Consider the following 16,203-nt stretch of genomic DNA (forward strand, 5'->3'; position numbering starts at 1 on the left):
AAAACATGGGATCATTCTCCTGGAGAAGTAAAAAAACCTAGAGAAGTTTCAGGATGGGGAAATCTTTCCACCGAGATATCCATCTTGTCAGAGTTATTTCTTGCACACTCTCCTGAGGTAATGCAAACAACTAGCCAAAATATACCATAGAGGATATTTTGGTTTTTGTTGCTGGAAATCCTCCTTACTATCTTTTCTTGTCTTGGAGCCTCCTTTTCTCCTCATTACTCTCCAAGTTAATTTCCTTCTGACTTAAAATTTAAAACATGGAAGATGGGGAAATTTGTCAGCTTGGCAAGGGAGAATCTTGAGGACGAGACCTTCAGGCAATATAAATGTATCAGAGCTGTAAATGAGGAATCCCCAGTGATGTACCAGGGCAGCTACAACCTCCTTCCATTTGTCCATGGGGCACCAGGGCTGGCAGGTTTGGGGATGGGGTTTTTTTCAAACCTATATTGTTCTATTAGCTACTAATATCAGTGCCATTAGATGAACTACATATGGTAATGGTTGCATAAACAAATTATGGACAGAGAGCTGCCACCACGTTATTTCTCTTTTTAAATATCTACATGCAGGATATAGACCTGTGGAACAGCAGTGATGAGAGCATCCCGGTGTGCGATAATAGATTAAGTGCCAGATGTATCCTGCCCCTGGGATGCACGTGTGAGCGAGCAGCAGCACTTATTTACAAACACTGAAGTTGGAGAGCCAATACTCAAGGGTGCATTTGCTAAGTGTCTGTCCAAGGTCACACCACACGAGGTTCTGATTGGTGAAGGAGTTGTAAAGGAGCTCAAGACTTAATTTGCTTAGATTCTTGGGTCTGTTAGTCCTTATTCAAAGACTGTGGAAAAACCACACGCTCTTTGTAGATGCTGTAACAATCTAGCCCAACCAAAGAATAAAACAGCAGCAGAATTGAACACTGTGAATCAGTGTGACAAGTAACAACCTTCAGAGTAGAGATTTCACTATCTACAGGCTACAGCAGAGCATGAAAAACTCTGCTTTTGACTGCATGGCTCACATGATTAGTCATTTTTAGTGGCCTGCAGAAATTAATTCTCCTTGTAAAAAAAAAAAGTATTTTTATTCCCTGCTTACTGTATTGGCTTACAGCTATTTATTTCCTTTAAACTTTAAAACACAATCCCACAAATCACACAGCTACTCACTTTGAGAGAAGGAAATTGTTATAGCATTTGTTCATATTTATCATTATTCCAAGAGTTTTGTAATCATTATGGTAGTCACCATTAACCATATTATCGTAGTACACAATTGTTTCCTCAGTGCTTGACATCTCGGATTAATAAAGTTAAATGGTGGTAGATGGCCTCTAATTTCCCAGCCCATTGCTGCCTTTCCTTTGCATGCATCAGTGTGCTCCATCTAAATCTTCACGCTCCTCATTCTGCTGCCTGCAGGAGACAGAAGCTGCGAGCAGCAGAAAGACCATGCTCCCTAGTAACTTGTACCTTCCCAGACCACATTCCTAACCTTGTTGTGGGGATTCTTCCCGGCAGATGTGCAATTACTGCCTTTTCACGTGGCCTCTCCTCTCGGGCAGGGCAGGAGCCCTCACTTTTTCTAGCTGTTTCCTGTTAACCGGTAAGATGCTCCCTTTCACTGAGCACGCCTTGCTGGCCACCCTGCAGTTTCACATGATGAAACCCAGTACATCCTCAGCTTCCTACTGCACATTGATCACAAGCCCCAAGTCAAGCATCTTAAAGCTAAGCACATTAAAGGCCACATTTGCCCCTATTTGTTCAGGTTTAGTTCATGATATCGTTTTGCACCACTCTACATGGTTGCTCTGTTTCCACACTTCTCTGCACTGAAATGACAACGTGGGTTCTGACACATCTGAGGATAGAGTACTGAGCTTTCACAGGGTGCTGCTAGAGATGTACAAACTATGCCCTCAATTTTTGGTCTGTCTAGAAGGCCACTTACGTTATACATAATGGCTGAGGTGCTGCTGTATGTTCTCAGTCAGGTTAATTATCAAGACACATCCTTTTCATTGCTGTAGAAATCAGAAACAAGAACACCATTTTTTTCCTCATTTGAAAATAAATACAGATCATTTTGTGTGGCATTTAATTGACTGTTATTATCCCAGACTGCAAATCAGAACATGAAAGGAGAGAAATTAAGGGAGGGAAATCAAAGGGAGGACAGAAACACAGACGTGCGTGGAAAGGACTCTCCATGTTTTCAAGCTAACAGGTATCCACAGCATACATGGAATTATGAATGTTTGTGTGACACAGACTTTTAGCCTAGCAAAGTTTTTTTTGCTTTTTAAAAAATAATGGGTTTTTTTTGGATGCACAGTCAAAAAACCACACTACCCCCCAGCCTTACTTGTGGGTGCTCCTGTGACCCTACAGCAGCACCATTTTTTCCCCAGAACAAACTCATTGCAACCATTATTGGGTCCTGAGAGCGAGGAAAGCAAAGACATTTTCCCATGAGGTTCCTACTGCAACTTGTGCACAAAAATGACTGAGGCAAGAAGAGCTTGGCATCAATGTGGGCGGATGAAAAGATCAATCTCAAAATTTTAAATACATGATCTTTGATCCAAGAAATTATAACTAATATGAAAATATCTTTTGGCTACAAAGGTTCATCCCAGGTAAGAGCAGGATTGTTTGAGTCCTTTGTCCAAAATATTTTAATGGACAGTATTGGCAGAGGTTAAGTTGGCATTACTAGTACTGTGTGTATTTATAAATGTTTGTGTTGCTTTCATTTTCACGCTCCTCACACATCATTCCTTTTTTTCCCGGATGGAGATTACTTGCAACACAGTGGGCTGTGTGTCATCTTCCTGCGCTTCCCAATTCCCTCAGAAACCCTCCAGTTGAAGGATTTTCTGGTTTTATTTTTTCATCCTCTAGGACAAAGCTGCATGGGGAGCCTCCTCTGTCGCTAAATGATGTTATTTAACTTGAGTTAATCATTCTTATCTACCAGGACACCAAAAGACAATTTAAGGGGGGGAAAAAAATGAAACACCAAAACCAAGGGAGAAATGATGGATTATTCTGAATGTTTTGTATCCCAGATAGACCCACTCAACTTGCCAGCTTTTTCAGGGCACATTTGAAGACTGTGAGAATGGATGGTAACAGGTTTTCACAACACAGGGTGCAGGGAAAAGAAATATCACAAGCAGGAAAAAAAAAATATATCTCTCTTCAATGACAAATGACCCAATTTGTTCCTCCCCAGTAACTGTGGCAACTTGGTAGAGTTTTGCAAGTCTCTGTCATTGCTGCTGTGAATTGGTTTCTTTAAATGGATCCTCACTTTCCTTAAAGCCAGGCATGGCAAATTGCCTGTAAGTAGTTTTGGGTCAGATGCACCAATTTTCAGCCTGGAGTTGCAATTATTTTTATCCAGCTTCCGCTTACTCTCAACATAGCCTTTGCTCAGCTTAAAGAGAGTCAGCACAGATAATAATTTGCATTGCAAGGAATGAGATACAGCAATTAGAGAGGATGAACGTGTCAGATCGGCTTTCTTTGGGTTTGATTCTCTTCTGACACTTTCACTGTGCTTCTCCAGGTCACACCCCCAGCTCCTGTGTTTTGTAGAATCTGGGCAGCCTTTCAATTGTCTGACCTTTCAGTACGCCGTGTTTTCTCCAGACACTAAAATTGAATATAATTTCACCCTATTCAGTATTAATAAACTGTAAACAACATCATTGCCTATTCTTGGCAAAGTGCCTGAATTAAATAGCTTTCTTAATGTATCTTCTATCTGTATTAGGGCTATTTAAAAGGAATATGCCAAGTGTGCTGATGATAAAAAGACCATTTTTCATTCATCTGTTTGCTTTTAAGCTCCACATATTCCCCATGAATATTTTCCTTAGCATAAGCAGTTGCCAATTGGAGCCTTTGTACTTAAAATACATAAATTACTACCTAGTTTTACAAAGAAACTACTATTTTCCTGAGCAGGATTGTCAATTCTCCCTAGATGCTAAAAACCACATTTCTCTCCACTCTAATGAAAAACACCCAGCTGGACAACTGATGTGACAGAAGTTTTCTTTGAGCTACTCGTACAGGTCTGATCACTTTTGGAAAATACCAATTATAATTCATATTGCTGCCCAGGAGAATTTTTGAGTGAACAGATGTTAGCCAGAAAACTTTGAAGAAATTAATATGAAACCTTTGTATTAACATTGACTATAAAACCAGATAATTTTCAGTAACCAGCCATAATCAACAGTTAAGCTTATTTATTACAGCCCTGTAAGGAGCTGAATAGTCAGATGCCAGACCTTCCGTCTTGTGATCATTTTAACATGAACCCTGAACCAGAAGGATTCAATGCTGAAGTGCAGAGAAGTTCCTTCCCTGCCTTGGTTAACAGAATTGTGCCAGGAGTGAGTTTTCTGTTGTATACTTAACAGATATTTTTAACCCAGTTGCCAAGTTTGTATCTTTCTCTATGAGGGAGAGAGAATGACAAAAATTAAGATGCAATAACTGGAAAATATTTTGTCCCAAGAGTAAAATGCTCAGTTTTAGAAGGCGATAAAAACACTAAGAGCAACAAACACCAACCACTCATCAATCTGGAGCCCATCAAGGCAAACACACTGATGAACAAAAATACAATTCCAGCCCTTTTACGTCACTAGAGAGAAAACCTTTCTGAAAACCTGGAAACTCTTCAGTGCTTAAGAGCCCAGGCCCTGGGTTTCAGGTGGCAGCTTGGAGGACCCGAGGCTGATCGTGCAGCACGTGGCACACACTGGAGACAGCCGGGGCTCTTCCTACAGTGCACTCACGTTGTTAAGTAATGAAATACTGATTTGCATCCTTACCCAGTAAAATCTCGTAAATATAGGTGCTGATAACATATTATTTATGGATAACAGCTGTCATATTCCCCAGCTGTTTGCTTGTTGTCTGCTACAACATATGTTAATTTAAACTTTCACCAAATGCCATGGATTGTTTGCAGTCCTCCAGCTGCAGCTTGGCAATTTTTTCTTTTAGGTTTCTGTTGGCTCTGGAAATGATTGCACAGACAGCCCATAACAACATAAACAAGCCTTGTGTGGCTGCTGAGCTCTTCGTTAACTCGGCTAAGTGAATGTTTGCTGGAACAAGCAAAACGGGGAGAGAATGGATCTCGCTTATTTTCATTTTTTGGAGGTATTTCTGGATGCTGTTAGTAGAGAAAACACAGGCGACATTGGAGTCAAAGAAATCCACAAGAAAAATGCGTCACAGAACAGATTATTATGTCCTCGATGGTCCTGAATTAAACTAAGTATAATCTACGTTTTTAGATAAATTTTATTCCAAGCACCATGTTAAAAGTGAGGTTCTCAGTTTACAGAGACAACCACAAAAACTTAATTGACCTAACGTAGCAGGAGTGTGTGACAAACTCCACAATCAATAAAAGGTTGCCATATAATATGAAGGAAAAAACCAGTACAAACTGACTATCACAGCCGGTGCACAACTCCTAATGCATTGCACAGTAGGGAAAAAACACCACACAGCAATGAATAGTCTAAAGCAGAGCACAAGGTGGAGAAGGAAACAACAAGGAGGATTGACAGGACTAGTCAGGCATCTTGGGTTTCTTTCTCCTGGGAAGCTTTCAATCAGAATGAATACCATCTGCATGCTGAAAGCAAGGGCTGGTGTGGAGGGGAGGCTCTGATTTCCTGTACGAGAGCTTTTCCACCCCTTCCACAGTGGGACACCGGCATTTCTCCAAAGTGTGCAAACACCTCCTGCTTTCAGTGCTCAGAAACGATATTTAAATTACACCAAAGGTCAGCCTTGGCAGGCACAACAACGTACACCTGCTTTTTGGAGCAGGGTAAGGATCAATCTACAGAAACAGGACTTACACGAATGCACAAGTGATAAAACAATGCCAGCAAGCACAACACAAATATTGATCAATTTAAATATGGGAGTGAGCAGAAAAAGAGAAAATCTGTGATGACAAACTGACGAAGAGGCTGGCAGCTAATAAAATGGATGGTAAGATGGGAAATAATTCTCTTATTATTATTTATCTTTCCTTAATTCCACCTTGTATTACCTCTCAGCTTTTAATGCCATCTTCAAATCACATTTTAAACTTACCACAGAACAAAATCTCAATACACAGATCATGTTTTAGACTGTTATGATGCCAAACCTCTGTAGAAATAAAGGACAGTAGTAAAACAGAATTTCTATATTAATTATACTAGAATCAAGGTATTCCATGTAGCGAAAAAAAAGTTGAAGATTAGAAAGTTGCCTGGTGCTGTGGTACAACTTGCCACAGCCTGGCAAGTCCTTCTTTTAACCAGCACTTGTAGAAAAAAAAGACAGTTAATATTGGTGTAAGAGGCTTCCATCTCAATTTGGGTAAATCAATGCACTCACATGTGCCACAGGACTCCAGGTTTTTCCTGCACAGGCAGCTTTGTGCCACTGGCAGAGTTACAGGACCAGCCTGTGGGAATCCCTGTGACAAGTGGGATCAAATAATTCAATGTTGATCAGAGAGAGGGGCAGCATCCCCCACCTCTCTTGCAGACTTCTCCTACAAGGAGTTTTTCAAGCTTCTGAACTGCTCTAAGGGTACAACTCTTCCCCTTCAGCACCACATGCAGAGGTAGGAGCACTTAATCCCACTCTTTCCAGTAGCACTCCTCTGCCAAAAGTTGCTGAATCAAAAAAGGCTTCAAGCTTGTTAATATCCTGCCAACTGACACAAAAATTAAATTTCATCCAGTTGAATAAGCCTCATTTAGTCAAGGACCACTTACAATTTTTTGGAAAAGCTTGATTGCACCATCACAGTTAAATACAACAGCTTATCTCTGATAGAGTCACCATATTCTTAATATTGACTTAATCCCTGAGCACAAAGCCTAAAGGAATGGATATTGCTGAAAACTGATTCCACGGAAGGATGGTGCTAGAAACTCATTAGAAAATACCATTTTTAAATTCTGTGTATTAAATTCCTCAATCCTGAAGACCAAGTCTGATGAAATGCCATCTTAACCTTCCACCGGAAGCTTTAGGTCTCAGATTATCTGAGGTGGTTTTGTTTCTGCTTCCCAATTGAAGCTTGTGTTCACAATTTCCTGATTAGCGCCTATAATGGAAATACTACAAGTAGAACAAAGAATGCAACTGGAAATGAGCTGCAGTGTGTGACTTCACTCAAAGACGACTTCTCCCTGGAGGGAGATGCAGTTAATTTAGCCTGAATCTGAGCACCTTATTTGCTCCCAGATAATCATCCCTTAGGAGGTTATGCAGGTCCCACGTTACCTTTACCAAAACACAGTGGGAAATGTGATGTTTTGTTGATACAATCTGTAATAGAGAAGTAGGACAAGAAAAACAGTTTGCTTACACTGGTACCCACAACAGAACTCTGTGCTACCCTTGCCAAGCAATCCAAACCCTGACCGTGCTCACGTTGCAGGTTCAGATGTATTTCATTGAAGTAATACATAAAGACTTAATAGAATTCTTAAATACTCAGCTGCTTTATCACAGGAACATTTTCATGCTCGTATGTTGTTTATATACAAATTATTCCAATAAACTATTTTCAAATAGAAAATGTTTAAAGCACTTAAATAACAGCAGTGTTTTTTTAAAGCTGTAGAATGTGTTAGGGGTTTCAGAAAAGTTCCACTACTACAGACTTACTCTAAAAATCATAATTTGACATAATAATCAGGCACTGACACATAACTAGACCTTTGATGCTCTTTATCAGAGCATCAAAATCCAACTGAAAAAAACCAGACAAAATCATTGACAGTTGAAAAGGAAGTGCGAGTGGGAAGAGATGAATATCTGAAGGAGTTTGTTATTTGCATTATAATAAAATACAGATTTTTGTGAAAGCAGCAAGTGAAATGTACATGGAGGGGGGTGTCAAGAACACCTGAAATCCTTTCACTGGAAACCTTTGAGGTATCTCACAAGTACTGCTGGTTAGAGATGTCAGGAATAGTTCTTACAGGGTAATGAAAACAAAGGAGAGAGACTAGACCTGCTGTCATGTGAGGATCCTGCCCTACATCTGCCAAACCTTTTGTGGCTTGCAGGATACGAACAAGACAAAGCTTTTGTCTGCAAAAACTGAACCACACCTCTGTAACAGGCAGTTATCTCCGGTGGGCAGCATCGCTGCCACGTCCCGCATCGCTCTCCTGGCACGTGTCAGCAGGGACAGGACCTCTCCATGACACCTGCCACCACCTGCAAGGACCTTTCAAATTCAGCCAGGGCAGCTGCTTCAGCCACGTGGCACTGGCACAATCAAATCCCCTCAGCTAGGGCCCCACTGGTGCTGAGTATTTCAATACTAATTCTGGATGCACCTTTTCCAGTGCCACAAGTCATGAAAAGTCTTCCTTGTGTTCTTTGGCTCAGAGAGTGCTCAGGATGCAAACCAGAATGGCCTCAGCAAGGGATGTCTCAGCCAGGTGTGGGACACTGCCATCACCCCTGCCCTCTGCTCTGGCAGCCTCTGGCCAGCAGAGAACACACATATCACCAGCACACAGCCAAACACTGATCCGGGTCAGACCCCACAAACAACGGCAAGAGAGGCATTGTTCACATCAGATACAAGAAAACAAGCCAAACAAGGTGTTTTGTACAGCAATAGGGTACCTGAGATGAGCATGTACTAGTGGAACCTGAAAATGTATCTGCTCCAGAAAATACTTTGAATTAATAATAAAAATATGTGCCACACAGCCAGCACTAAGCAGCCAAGAAGAATTTGGTATCAAATATCTAACTTGTTCTTTCTGCAGAAGGTCTAAGTACACCCTTGAAATGGTTTAAGTTACAACATATTTGTCACCTTTCTTCATAGGAACACCTCTACAGGTGAGAAATACTGTCTTCTCAAGAAATCCCTTTGTAACTTGCCATAAACAAGCAAAGTCTCCGGACTAATACCTCAACCCATTCTTCTAGAAAGCTTCTGTTGAGTACATCACTCAACAATCCTGACAGCTCCTGAAAGAAGCTCAGATTTTACTTTTTCCTTCCTAAATAATTTGACATCAAATATTTTACTATTTGTGAACCTCATTTAGGGGCTGTTAACAGACAAACAAGTAATTCTTCTCAAGTTATCCTGATTAAAAAACCCACCAAAAAATGTAATCTTACAAGAATGCAATGGATGATCGCCACATACATTGTAAAAGCAAAAATGGTATGAAAAATAAGCTATTTTCTTGATAGTCAGCCACTCTCACCTTGCCTTTCTCTGGAGAGAAATTACAAAATATCTGAGCACAGTCTGTGCCCTTCCTGCCCTCAGCTCATCTCCTGCGGCCAGCTGCTCACCTGTCCCACAACCACCCCAAAGTGCCAGGAATTTTCAGGCTACGAAGGATTTTATCAAGTCCCTATTCTGACCCAGTTATCAACAGATTGTTGCCAAAGTCTTGTTCAGAAGTTTCGTTCCTTGTGAGCTCTATAATGTTGCCCGGTGTTGTGTTTGAAGATGCCTGAATAATTAATTAACTCCTTGAGCGCACAGTGAGGTGCATCTTGTAAAAACATATGGGCTGACAGGATCCTTTTCTTTGTGTCTCTGTAGGTGGTTTCTTATGTTGGCTGAAAGTCAATCCAGTATTAAACTATACCCCAAGATTAGATTTTTCCATGGTAAATAATTCAAGTTAAATCAAATGGCTGCTCCTTTATAGCTCTTGGGATATTGCAGTCAGCTTCTTCCCACAGAATAGCAGCAATCTACATTAGCTCAGTAGCCAAAGTTGGGATGACAACTGCATCTGGCACCTGAAAGGGATATTATACAAGGGAGCAGCAGGGTAAAGCAGGCAGAGCTCATTCTGGCTTCAGTATCCATGGCCATGGGAATAAAGATGGAAATTCTGATCCACAGATGGAACAGAAAAGACTGGCTAAGATCTAAGGAGGAGGTAAATAGCTAGCATCCTAAAAGGATAGAACAAGTGTAAAAGCTGGTCCAGGCTCCAGAAGGAGCAGCCTTCTGAAAGAGAAAGGCTCCCCGAATACTTGAGCAAATATCCAAGCAAAATAAACTCCAGTCCTAAAAGCCTTTGTAGGAGTGCTTTGGAGTTTTTCCAGCATAAATCTTCTGTTGTTCCCAGCAGCACTCTGAGCAGAAGACATAAAGGGTTAAATATTGAAGCCGTGATTCCTATTCCTGTACAATTCCTCTAAACACTGGGTTTGGTTATTCTTAAAATGTTGTCCCTACTTCAGTAGCATATCATGACTATTTATTTCAGCACTCTTTTGTGTTTTCCCTTCTAACACTCTATTTAAAACAGAGGGTTTGAGGATGAATTATTTAGCTGGCTGCAGAAAATGTGCTTTAAAAATCTTATTCTTGAGGACGCTGAATGCATATATTACCCTGGAAAAATTCAAATCCTGCATCTGTTGTCCTGTGTGTTTTACTGGCTAATGATGAGAACCCTAGGGGGTTTGTTTACAGTGGGGCTTTCTGGATATTTTTTTGGTTTGTTTGTTTTATTTTGTTTCTTTCACTCAAAGACAACAGGAAATTGAAAAACATTATTAATATTTTAAAGAAACTACTTATGGGCTTTTGATAATTTACTTATTAGTTCAGGTGGCTTCCAAATTACCGTCCTTCAATTTTATTTCTCCAAGTTGCCTATAATCTGATTTTGTAATTTGACTTCTTTAGGACAGGAGTCTTGAAGGATCTTTAACTATTCTTTTCTAGGAGAAAATATAAGGAATTCTAAATCCACAGAAGAAATAGGCAGAAATTGTAGCTCAAAGGAAGCGTTTGAAAGCAGGGAGGGTGTTTGTGTGCACATTGGTGTTTAGGACAAGGCTGCATTTATTGAGAGAAATGCTCTCTCACACATTGGTTCGGAGCAGATTTTTGATTTGCCACTGAAAGCAAAAGGAAGGCCAAGAATACAGAAAATGACCCTTGGCATTTTTTGCCCTTCAGGATAAGGGGAAGGGCAGCTGCTCTGTGTTTGCTCCAGAGGCAGAGCCATGCCTAACGAGAAGAAGTGACAGAGTTGCTTTTCTTTTCCCTGCCTCTTTGTCTCCACACGGGTGCAGAGCCCACAGAGCACTCGGGGCTGGTGGGGAGGGGAGCACAGAATGGTCCCAGGTCTGGTCGCACAACAGAGCAGGACCCAGCCAGCTTCTTGCAAAACAGAGGATGCTCATGGCTATGTGAAGCCCCCACTGGCTTCCCTTTTCATCTTTCCAGTTACCTTTGATTTTTTTTTTTTTCTCCTAAGCCATACTGGACACCTTTCAGTAATGTTTATTGTAAAGAACACCACACTAATTCCAAGAGGAATTTTTTAAAAGCCCTGGAAATCGAGCCAAACATCTGCAGAGCTAAAAGGACTTGAACAAATCTGCGCAAATGAATCCCCGCTCTCCAAGACACACCAGGGCCTTCACAGTTAACCTCTGTTCCACCTGCTGTAATGATTTTGGAGAAGATGAGAAGATTCTGAAATCAAACCAGTAAAAAAAAAAAAAAAATAGATATCCACAGAGGGGAAAAAGTTTTAAGAAGTTCTGTAGGTTACAGTTGCCAGGGAAACCACTTTGCAACAGCCATATGGTCAGAAAATCTATTTTCTTTGTTCTCTAGGGAGAAAAAAAAGGAAGTATGTTGGTGCAGAGGGAAGAAAAATCCCACAAAAGCTACAGAGAAAAATACTTGCACAGATACACTTAATCGCTAATGAGAAAAGATAAATGATTTGCCAAACTGAGCTACAGAGATCCAGTACTAGCTAGAATATTAATATACAGGATGCGAGATCCTCTCTGCTTTACTTTGAAATGAGCAGCTCCCCTTGGGATCAAAGCTCTTTACTGTAGGTGTGAACTCTACAGACCAAAAGATGATCCCAGCACTGGCTTTAATTTTCTTTGTCACCATTTTTCCTGTTGCCCTGTGCTTTCAGCACAGGCCCTGCTGCTCTGGCAGGGACCATGGTCCATAGATGTGCCTTTTTAAAGAATTTGCCTTTCAACCTTCCATATTACCAGGTTTAAACAGGAAAAACTGAGGGAAGGGCTGGAGGGAACCTGTGGCAGCATGCTCCTTTTCCAGCCCAGCTTACAAGTGCCTGCATCCCTGCCAGCACCAAGGACCAGGGCAGATCCCATGGGCAGGGAGCCCTGATGACCAGGGGACTCTCTGGCACCTGCCTCCAGGCCTGACCCCAGAGAGAAAAAGCACATTTCAGCCTGAAAAATTGCACCACAACCAGCTGTTGCTGTGCAGTGACACAGAGGAGTCCCAGAGACGCTCATAGATCTGCAGAAGGAAATGATGAACCTGGTTTTGATCATAAATAGAAATAATGTTATCGGACTGGATCTCTTTCAGCTCACAAAGGGTTTCCCTGAAGAATTACTTTCCGTGCTATCCCTGCTAAGGTGTTTGGAAAAGTTTAGTTCCCTAATAATAGCTTTGGGGAGGGGGGAAAAAAAGTCTTTGAAAATAAATAACCTGCAAAACAGCAAAGATGCAAACCTGGTTTTAGTCTGACCACAACTGTTCTGTCCCACTTTTCCTAAATGGGTTGTCCTTCTGTTCAGACTGCTTTACTTTTATAGCAATATGTTAATGATAACAAACCTAACAGTTTCTGCTCCTTATGCATAATGGATATTTACAGACTCTTAACAGTGCTAACCTAGTTGTTCTCCAAAGCCAGGCTTGGATACACGCACAGCCACAACTTCTGTTCTAAATCACAGAGCTTGGCTGGTGTTACAGACCCACAAAAGAAAAGTCTCAGGTGAAAACAAATGCAGACTACAGCTCAGATCTATTCCTGATTCTCTGTTTGCCCCTGTGTCAGGCAGCAATAAATGAAATCCTTACTTCCTTATAAAGTTAGTGACTCTGGGATTTACGCTATCACTAATGCAATGACATTCTCTCCTTCCCAAGCTGGGCTTTCCTGGGATGCTGAGACATGGCTTTCAGAGAAAGCCCTAAAAGGCATGTGGATACTGAGACATAGGGGGTTTGTGCTGTCAAATCTGCAAATATTTACAGGAACAAAACAACTGCTGCCAAGGCTGGCAACCAGGATGAAAGCGTGTTCCCCTTCCTCTTAGACTCGCGCTGATATTCCATCTGAACCCTGCACCAAGCAGGCTGCAGTGCTGAGTGAATTGATCACGGCACAAGTGTCCTGAGGCACCCTGCTGCCTGCTGTGAGGCGGTTGACAGGCCTTAGGAGGGATGCTCAGGGCAGGAAACTTGGATTCATAACAGACATCTGCACTCTGTGAGCAGGGAAATGTTGGTGTACATTTTCAGAAAGAGGTGCCTGAAAAATCAGGTATCTTCAGAAGCAAAGGAATCTGCAACAGAAGTGTGGATTTTCTATCATCATCTTTTTAAACCATCTTCTGTTTTCCTGGAAAGCCTCCAATCTCAGGCTCTCACCCATGGCCTTCACCCAGGAGCTGAGCAGTTCACAGCCATCCTTGGCACCTGGCAGCTCCTTGCACCCTGAGGGACAGAGTTTCCCAAAATGGCACCAACACTTGACCCATCCTCCTCAAGGATCCCCGTGACTGGGCAGACTACACCCAATAAGGACACTAAAAATGTTTTTGCTGGATTTTAAGCTTTCATCTGTGAAATTAAGAAAGCCTCTAAAGGTTATGGTTAAAATTACCACCTGAAAGAACAGCCTGGGGACCATGGCTGTATCAAAATATTCCCTGGTTAAGTCAACCAAATGGCAAAGGGGGAGCAAGGACCAGCCAACAGCAGCAGCAGTTTTTAGGCAACACCATTAGAAAAATCATCTCAAATGCCCCCGATTATTCACCACACCAGTCACTTCAGTTTCAAAAGAAACCTTCTCTTTCACTTAGCCCAGGAATTTACTGTGGCTTCCTGACCTGTAACTGAGGACATAACTTTTCCAAGAGCACAGCTAAAGGCCTGGTACCTTCAAGAGGCTTCCTGCCAAACGAGATCACGGTTTAACAAGTCACAGAAGAGATACAGGTATCTGTAAGATTGCTTCTTGTTTACTCAGACCTTTCCTCAGGCCTACTGCCGGCTTGCTCAGCCTGCAAAAGGAGCAACTTGGCAGCAGCTTTGTCCCTCTTAACATTTATTCTGGAAAATTTAGCAACTCATCGTCTCTTTACCTGGTGCTTTTGCATTAAAGTCCCAGTTGGGGCTTCCAGCTGAGAGCAGTCTGCATAAGTTCCTGAGTTCCTGCTTCGCAATCTTTGCATCTCGTTCTTTTGACGAACATGAGGATCGCTCCTAGCGATACCTGAACCTAAAATGAACCGAAAAATGTATTACAGCTTTAAAGCTTGCCAGGCAGTGGAGGAGAAATTCACACCATTCCCAGCTCTCAGAACAGCTGTTGTGACAAGGTGATACTGCTAAGGAGTCTCAAAATAGAAGCCAAGGCAACTACTCTCCCTGTAAGGGTTCTGCTGTGTTTTGCAGTCTCCAGCTGGAATCTAATTGCAATTTAAACCCAGAGCACAAACCCCACAATACTTCCCACTTTTAAAAGTTTGTTCAAGGAAAAAGATAAGATTAAATAGAGAAGCATAATCTAGATTTTCTTTGAATCAGCATGGATTCTCCAGAGGTACAGCAACTCAATTATCTTTTCAGCTGAATTTAGTGAAACACTTTTTGTTAAACAAGAAGGTATCAAGATAAAGTAATACTTTATTTCATATAGTTCCCATTATGCTCTGCGGGTTTGTGGTTTTTTTTTTTCAAGTCAACAGCAGATGCTAGGTATAGCAGAAAATCTAACACACATTCTCAGATAGGCGTTATTTGAAACAATTTCATATTTGAACTTCAGGAATTCTTCCACATCTCTCTCAGTGAATTAGCTCAAATGACATTCTGATAATAAAGATGATTGACAATTGTATTTATACTTGCTGCCTGCCTACATTCCACTCTCAGAAGTTGAGAGGTGCTGCTATGAGTATTGTGAGCACAAATTGGTCCAATCAAACACAATGTTCTTGTCTTGCATGAATGTATTTTCCTATTTATTTTTAAACCAGGCTACGTTATTTGCATCCATCTGTATTAGCAAGGTAACATCTACATATTTCCTTGTGGCTCTGTTGGATGTTTCTTGAGGAAGGACTGCATGTTTCTGCTTCCTGATTATGTGCTGGAGATAATCTACTCGTGCAAGACAAAAAGCAGCTCATTTTTCCTGTCCCAATTTGCCACATCGAACACAAAGTACGAGCTACTGATGGTGGCAGAAGTCTCAGGGTTTATTACTTCGTTGTGGATCAGATCACTCTGCCTGTGCCCATCTTTTAATCTTCTTCCTAATATGGGTTGAAATGACATGGCTTGTGCCATAAAAATGTATCTATGCAGTCCCATATTTCTTTTTTTCCCCCCACCACCTCTGTCAGTATTTCTTATGATCCATTAACTACGCACCTTGATCAATACCCAGAAAGAGGGCCACAAAATAATCATAAATCCATAACCAAGCAGTTACCACGACATCTGTCACCTTTCCACCCTTCCCAAACCATGGACATGTATGACCCTAGAACAGAAACCATCTCTTCCCAATAGAGAGGATGTCCTGTCTCCTTCAAAAAAGAGATCCTTGGGGAATTTAACCTCTTGGCTGTTAGAAGAACCTGTTAAAAACAGATTAATTTTCAAGTCCAGACACAGCTTTTAAAATCTCTTAAATGTTCAAGAAAACAACACTGCACATAGGACATTGTTCAGAATTTACCTGAATATTTTATTTTCTCAGTTTTGCCTCCTACACACTTCCTTACTAAAAACACTGATCCAAGACATAATGAAAAGAAAGATTTAGCCAGAACATATTTTGCTTCGAGGTAAATTTAGGCACTTTCTTCTTTCATAAGTACATAGGAAAATTCATTGCATCACGCACCTTTGGTGAGCTTCATCTCTGCTCTGTTCTCTTAGAACCTGTACTCTCCTGCTAGGATTATATTGGGATATGCATTTTATTTGGTAATGGATACTATTAAGCATAAGGGAAGATGTCAATTTAAAATCTCACCTTGCCTTCCTTTCTACACAGTGCAAGTTTGCCAGTATAATCAAATTTAGAAGAACTTC

At 41.2% G+C, this 16,203-nt stretch overlaps 1 long non-coding RNA gene across 1 annotated transcript in view; it reads right to left on the reverse strand.

Annotated features, from left to right (window-relative positions):
• Nucleotides 1–16,203, reverse strand: part of LOC120755169 (uncharacterized) — a 71,913-nt gene that overhangs the window by 37,114 nt on the left and 18,596 nt on the right. The window contains exon 2 of the long non-coding RNA XR_005701653.2: nt 14,241–14,377. This is a non-coding gene — a long non-coding RNA (uncharacterized LOC120755169). The remainder of the gene's footprint in view (nt 1–14,240; nt 14,378–16,203) is intronic.

This window comes from Hirundo rustica, chromosome 7 (assembly GCF_015227805.2).
Source record: "Hirundo rustica isolate bHirRus1 chromosome 7, bHirRus1.pri.v3, whole genome shotgun sequence".
In the NCBI taxonomy this organism is placed as follows: domain Eukaryota; kingdom Metazoa; phylum Chordata; class Aves; order Passeriformes; family Hirundinidae; genus Hirundo; species Hirundo rustica.